This window comes from Triticum aestivum, chromosome 7D (assembly GCF_018294505.1).
Source record: "Triticum aestivum cultivar Chinese Spring chromosome 7D, IWGSC CS RefSeq v2.1, whole genome shotgun sequence".
In the NCBI taxonomy this organism is placed as follows: Eukaryota; Viridiplantae; Streptophyta; class Magnoliopsida; order Poales; family Poaceae; genus Triticum; species Triticum aestivum.
In genome coordinates, this window is record NC_057814.1 from 578,255,044 (window position 1) to 578,262,397 (window position 7,354).

The 7,354-nt window shown below is 41.7% G+C and overlaps 1 long non-coding RNA gene across 1 annotated transcript; it reads left to right on the top strand.

Moving 5' to 3' along the window:
* The first annotated feature begins 874 nt into the window (after positions 1-874).
* Positions 875-6,902, top strand: LOC123169780 (uncharacterized). The gene is made up of 3 exons (XR_006484950.1): positions 875-1,046; positions 2,066-2,158; positions 6,410-6,902. It is a non-coding gene; the product is annotated as an uncharacterized lncRNA (long non-coding RNA).
* The last annotated feature ends 452 nt before the right edge of the window (positions 6,903-7,354 follow it).

Genomic DNA, 7,354 nt, shown 5'->3' on the forward strand with positions numbered 1-7,354 from the left:
GGTAAACTGACATAAACCCCATGCAAATAGGGATATATATAACAAGGCAGAGTGGTCATTAGCCGCAACTCTCGTTAAATCATCAACGAGGTAAGTGTGAAGGTACTGAATGTATGTAAAAGGAAATTAGTAGTGATATCAAGCAATTGTTTAACAGGAAACGGTCCAAGCATGACCAAATTTATTCTACTAATAGCAAGCATGACCAAATGACTAGTTAACAATAGTGCAAAAAGAGCATGAAGGGATCTAAGAGCATCTTCAGCCACACATAGCTAATACGGCCCCTCAAACATCCGCGGACTGTCAAAACAATGTTGGCCCTAAAAAAGCTTAGAACTGACGTCAATTCTATAGCATTTGGGTTATGTCTTCCTAGGAGGAAGCTCCCCTCTTTACCGTCTTAATTGATTGACTTGATTGTGTTACTGATCAGTGATTATTATTGATGGCCCTTGAGCTCGATTTGAAGGACCCATGAGGAAAGATCGCCTGTAGACTTTCTGGGTTCTGACAGAAAATGTAGTCAGATGACCTCTTTGGTCTTCAGGTTGGCTCATCCAAGATCCGGTTAACTTGATTTTGGAACTAGTTATTTACCCAAGTGAATATGCGGGTACTTTTATTTTCGGAGCTGCTAAAAATCAGTCGACTGAGACTTCGCGAAGTCTCAGTCGACTGGCCAGCCGTTCGATTTATGTGTTGCTTGTAGATTCGTGCTGGGCGCTTTGTCTTTTGTTTCGGCCTGTATAAGCAGTGGACCAGCCCGTTTGCTTTGTTTTTTTGTTGAAGCGTCGTCTAATGCTTGGGGCCAGCCTTGATTCACGCAAGCGTCTCGCGTTTTGTTTGTGGGCTGGGGCAGGTGGAAGGGGAAGTGGTACCCCCGTGGTAATTAAGAGGATGGGGAACGACCAGTGGTCAGTCCATTTCTTTCCTCTCTCTCTCTCTATTGTTCTCTGTGAAATCCGAAGATCTCTGCAGCGAATCCAAGAGAATCGCTGTGCTCCTCCATGGCCAGCGACAGGATGGGGGACACTGCCTATGGAGTAAGTACTATCCCCTCCTCTTTCTTGTTTGTTTGTTGGCGAGATGCAGTAGATCCGAGGGGATTTTTGTGTTCCATTTTTTGTTTGGATCAAGTCCAGATTAGTAGCTTAAAGCATAAAATCGTCCCTTTTTTTATTCAAGCGGTGGTAATGTAGTGTGTAGATATGAGGGGATTTGAGTCCAGATTAGTAGTTTGAAGCATATAGTCGTCAGTCCATTTTTTGTATGATTTTCCTTCAGACTTTTTGGCCATATCAAATTTTTTGTGAAATCAATTGCATGTTTGAGGATTATTACTGAACTTAAATCCCCTCATATCTATTACTGAGCCATCAATACGAGTGGTTCAGTCCCTTGTTTTTTTATTTAGATTTTTTCAGAACCCCTATCTAATCAGTAGCATGTTTTTTTAAATCTTTCTGTAGATTATCACTGAATGTATCAGTAGGAGTGGGTATGTTTATTTGTTTTTCAGAACCCCTATCTAATCAGTAGCATATTTTTTTTGAAATCTTTCTCTGGAAACATGAGAGATTACTAATGAATCTATCACTAGGAGTGGGCATGTTTATTTGTTTTGTCAGTTTTTTTTGTGAGACCCTATTTAATCAGTAGCATGTTCAAATACCTCTTTTTGTGGAATCAAAAGAGAATGATTAATGAAACTAAGTTTCCAGCAGCAGCATGTTTTCCGACTTTTCTTTTTTTGCTGAAACAGTATGAATCAGTACAATGTTCATTTTTTTTGTATCACAGTTCGAATGGCTGGATCTCAGAATCACGTAGATGGGATATGAATCAAGATAATATTGTCTTTTGATAGATTCATCTTTTTTTTATCTCCACATCACAATGTAAATATATTTTCTGGTCATTAGCGTCGACGCCAATGATAACTCATCATATCTCGAAATCCTTTTTGTTCGGAAGCATACAAGCATCACACTAAAATCATTTAGCTGAATGTGTATGCCTCTCACTAGCACAAATTTATGTTTTGGCGCCTTTTTTTGCATAGGAGATGGTATGCAGAGCTTGTCTGAGCCCTTGCAACCACGAGAGGGCAAGCGGCATCAGCATGTATGTCTGGAAGGAGTTAAAAAACGCAGGGGTAACTCCGCAGCCTATGTTTATTTTTCATTTTCAGATCCTTATTTCTTAGTTTATACTCATCAGCACAGAATATATTTGTTGAAGGTTGACCTTTTTTTCTTCTTTTTTTCTCCCTGAGTTTTGTAGTAGAGGGGAGCCCCTAGTTAACTAGTTGTTTACATTGAATCATTGAATTTTTTTTATTCAGTGTGTTAAGCTCTTCCTGTGTGGTTAGAAAGTAGAAACATACTTACTGTCATAATAGGGATTTTATAAGTCTAAAAAAACAGGGCTCATTTGTTAATGTTTGTAGCTTGGCTTTACTTCCAGAAAGCACGGCCATGATTTTAACTAGCAGCAGCAATTATCTTTTTGATTTTATTAGTGCTTTACTAGCGACGATCTTCCCTTTTTTGTAAATGTGTTTTTTTGCACTGATATGTTGGTTCATGTTTTAAGAGTTCAGTGTATCTTTTTTTTCTAGCCATTTTTTTGACCCATGTATAATGTATAATGTAGAGTGTAGATTTTTGTAGAATTCACAGTTTGATGTTCATGTTCAAACCATGTAGGTTGTTTCCTGTAGATTTTTGTTGCTTGTTCCTGTCATTTGTCATTTTTCTGATTTGTAGCTCGTTTCCTGTAGCTTTTTTTTTTTCATTTTTTGTCGTTTTGTTCAGTCATGCATATATGCTAATTTAGACTGAATTTGAGGTTGTCAGCTTGACTCTCTTTTTTTATATCAGTGCTCAACGCATCAGGCAGATTCATGATCGTTTGTTTATTTGATGTATCTTTTGTTACAATATTTTTGTTATCCAGCACATGCTAACCTCTGCATGTGTGGCTAAAGAGGAGAAACACACTTACTGTCATAATAGGGATTTTTACTACATTTTTTCGGACATGATTTTTTTCATAACCATGAGGATGCCTTTTCTATTTTTTACAATAAATATTTACTACACTTTTTGGGTTTTTGTTTTTCTGTCCAACAAAACATGTTGTGTCTTGCAACAAATGGTTTCATTTCAACAACCCGACAAGAGATAGGCTGAAGTTTATGGCAAACAAACGGATGTACACTAGTCATGCAACTGTAAGTGTTGTACGCGACAACAATTGTATGTCTTTTCCAACATGGTTGTAATTGGGGCTTTGTTTTGTTGGAGGAGTCGACGAGGAGAGAGAGGGGGGAGCAGTTCGCATGTTTTTTCTAATTATGGTTTGCATGCCCAAGTGTAGTCATGCAACTGCATGTGTTCTAACTAGGGTGCATTTTTGTGCTTTTTGTTTTTCATCGCAAGGGACCGATGAGAAGAGGACTAGTTGCATGTCCCACAAACTACAATCAGAGGGGACAACAGAGAGGGACGGGGGCTTAGTTGCATTCCTCGGTCGCAATTGCATGTCTTCCAACTATGCTTGAAACCACACTTTTGTTTTGTCAGAGGGACCGACGAGGGGAGGGGCCAGTTGCATGCCCAATTATATTTACGCAACAACATGTCTACCAACATAGTTGCAACTGGGATCCCTTTTTTTGTTGGAGGGGGCGGCTGGAAGAGAGACGGGGCTAGTTGCATGTCCAACTATAGTCACGTAACTGCATGTCTTCCAACATAGTTGCAACTGGGGAGGCCTTCGTTTTGTCGGAGGGGGCAGCGGGAAGAGAGAGGGCACCAGTTGCATGTCCAACTATAGTCACGTAACGGCATGTCTTCCAACGTAGTTGCAACTACACGTCTTCTAACTTGATTGTAACTATGCTTTTTATTTTTTATTGGAGGGACCGATGATGAGAGGTCCCATTTGCATGTCCCACATTAGTCACGCAACTGCATGTCTTCTAACTTGGTTGCAACTAGGATTTTGTTTTTGTCGGCGGGACCGATGAGGAGAGGGGTCAATTGCATGTCCCACACTAGTCATGCAACTGCATGTCTTCTAACATGGTTGCAACTGGGCTTTGGCTTTGTCAGAGGGACCGACAAGGAGAAGAGCTAGTTGCAGGTCCAACTATAGTCATGTCTTCAAAAATAGTTGCAAATGGGGCCCTTTGTTTTCTCGGAGGGAGCGACGGGAAGAGAGAGGGGGGCCAGTTGCATGTCAAACTGTAGTGACGGAACTTGCATGTCTTCCAAACATAGTTGCAACTGGGATGGGGGAGGGGGGGCTTTGTTTTGTGGAGGGGCGACGACAAGAGAGAGGGGGCTAGTTGCATGTCAAACTATAGTCATCCAACTACAAGTGGCTTTGTTTTGTCGGAGGGCGCGACAGGGAGAGAGTAGGGCCAGTTGCACGCCCAACTATAGTTATGCAACTGCATGTCTTACAACATGGTTGCAGTTACATGTCTTCTAACTTGATTGCAACTTGGGCTTTTGTTTTGTTGGAGGGACCGACGAGGAGAGGGGCCAGTTGCATGTCGTACACTAGGGCACGCAATTGCATGTCTTCTAACTTGGTTGCAACTAGGGCCTTTGTTTTGTCGAAGCGGGTGGCGGGAAGAGAGAGGGCGCCAATTGCATGTCCAACTATAGTCACGCAACTCCATGTGTTCCAACTTGGTTGTAACTCGACTTTTTTTTGTCGGAGGGACCGACGAGGAGAGGGGCGAGTTGCACGTCCCATATTAGGTAGTTAACTGCATTTCTTCTAGCTTGGTTGCAACTGGGGCCTTTGTTTTGTCGAAATAGGTGGCGGGAAGAGAGAGGGCGTCATTTGCATGTCCAACTATAGTCAAGAAAATGCATGTCTTCCAACATGGTGGCAACATCATGTCTTCTAACTTGGTTGCAACTCGGCTTTTGTTTTGTCGGAGGGACCAACGAGGAGAGCAGTGAGTTGCATGTCCCACACTAGGCACGCAACTGCATGCCTTCTAGCTTGGTTGCAACTAGGGCCTTTGTTTTGTCAAAGGGGGCGGCGGGAAGGCGGGGGGGGGGGGGGGGGGGGGGGAGGGCAGTTGCACGCCCAACTATAGTCACACAACAGCATGTCTCACAACATGGTCGCAACTACACGTCTTCTAACTTGGTTGCAACTAGGTTTTTCTTTTTGTCGAAGAGGCCCAACAATGAGAGGGGCCAGTTGCAAGTCCTACACTAGTCACGCAACTGCATGTCTTCTAACTTGATTGCAATTGGGCTTTCGTTTTGTCGAACGGACCGACGACATGAGGGGCCAGTTGCGCCTCTATACTAGCCACGCAACTGCATGCCTTCCAACATGGTTGCAACTACAATCACCCAACTACATGTCTTCCAAGATAGTTGCAACTGGGGGCCTTTGTTTTTCTCAGGGGATGGGGGGAGGGGTAAGAGGTAAGAGAGAGGGAGCTAGTTGCATGTCAAACTATAGTCACGCAACTGCATGTCTTCTAACTTGGTTGCAACCGGGGGGCCTTTGTTTTGTCGGAGGGGCGTCTGGAAGAGAGAGGGCGCCGGTTGCATGTCCAACTATAGTCACGCAACTGCATGCCTCCCAACATAGTTACAACTGGGGTCTTTCTTTTTGTCACAGGGGGCGGCGGGAAGAGAAAGGGGGCCAGTTGCATGTCAATCATCATCAAAACGCATGCCCTCTGCGAAACTAGGTCCATGGGTAGAACCAGCAACGGCTTCATCATACTCCAAGTCATCCTCACCTTCATCAAACTCTAAATCATCGTCATTCATGTTTTGTTCTGTGTATCTAGGTTGGTAGCTACAACCTGCATGTTCTTCAGTTGTGTTGCCATCCTAGCTCCAACTAGGGAAACCTTCTGCCCACCACATTTTCTGCATGTTGTTGGTTGCCCCCTGTCGTTTTGTCCTTGCAAACACCCATATTGTTCGGTTAACATGTACATGTCATTCTGCATAGTAATAAGAAGAATAAGAAATGAGGACATTTTTATTGTCACACATAGGGCAAAGGACTGGGGGAATATGTATACATATGTAAATGAGTCAATTTTATTTGTACGAAAACCCCCTGCCACGAAACTTGTTGCTGACCAAAATGTTGGAATCCACCAATTCTAGTCTGTCACCACAAAACATGTAATGTAATTTCCATTTTCCTTTTTGTCATTTTCCCCATTTTTTCCCCTTATACATCTCAACATCAACAAAAAAAGGCACTTTAAGTACCTCTTGACTAGCAGCCATCAACAACTGTGTGTAACTCATGTTGCTACCTCCAAGTAAATTCATTTCCTGCATTTTTACTTTTTGTATGTTAGAATTTGATAATAATTTAAGTTTTTTCTCTCTTTTTTTCATAGTTACAAGGTGTGCAACGGAGTTCCACATTATTCATCAAAGCAGAGAACTTATAGAGGGGACAAGCTTTCCTTTTTTTGCCATGAAAAGCTAGTACATGTGGTGCTAATGTAATTGAAGATGGTTGGAATGCTAGATGCATCCCAGCTTGCTGCAGTTGCACATGTGGGATACCAAGGTATGGCTGCTGCAAACACAAAGTCGTGTTTTCGTCAGTTTACTGTTATTTAACTTTTGTTCCCTTTTCATTTTTGTTGTCACCCACAAGGATATGTAATTACAATCTAAGGAATTTTTTTTGCATTTTTTTCCTTCTCACCTGAATTGGGGTCTGCAAACTATGCGGAGTTGGAGCCCAACTGTTCGGAATTTTTTGTGCCAAAGTATTCTTCGGATGCTACACAAAATGCAGGAAACAGTATGTGTCAATCTGAATGCATGAGATATCTTTTTTATTTTTCTGCATTATACAAACAACCACATTCATCAGTTTTATTATGTGTCAAGGACAGAAAGATTCAACTTTTTTTTCTTCATTCTATAATTTTTGGGAAGCAAGGAATGAAAGATTCAAATTTTCTCTGTCCAGAACAAGTGTTTCACCATGCTAAGTATATTTTTTTGGTCAAAATAGTGCATTCAAGATAGACAGTTCTCCACCCCAAAGTGTAAATCTGGGAATCCAAGGAATAGATCATAACTTTCAGCCATGTCTGTTTCTACTGTGTGCTTTTTTTCCTGGAGCTTTTGTAGTAGTTTGACTGAACATATGGAAAAAGCACCATCATGGAATTTACCATCTGTTAATCAACTACTACATGTGCAGCATGCTGAGACAGAATGAACAACATGCAGGTATATCTATAAAAAAATTGAATTTTTTTCAGGCAGATTGAACAACATCCTGAGATAGACGAAGTTTTCCCATGAGTTTTTCTCAGAGACAA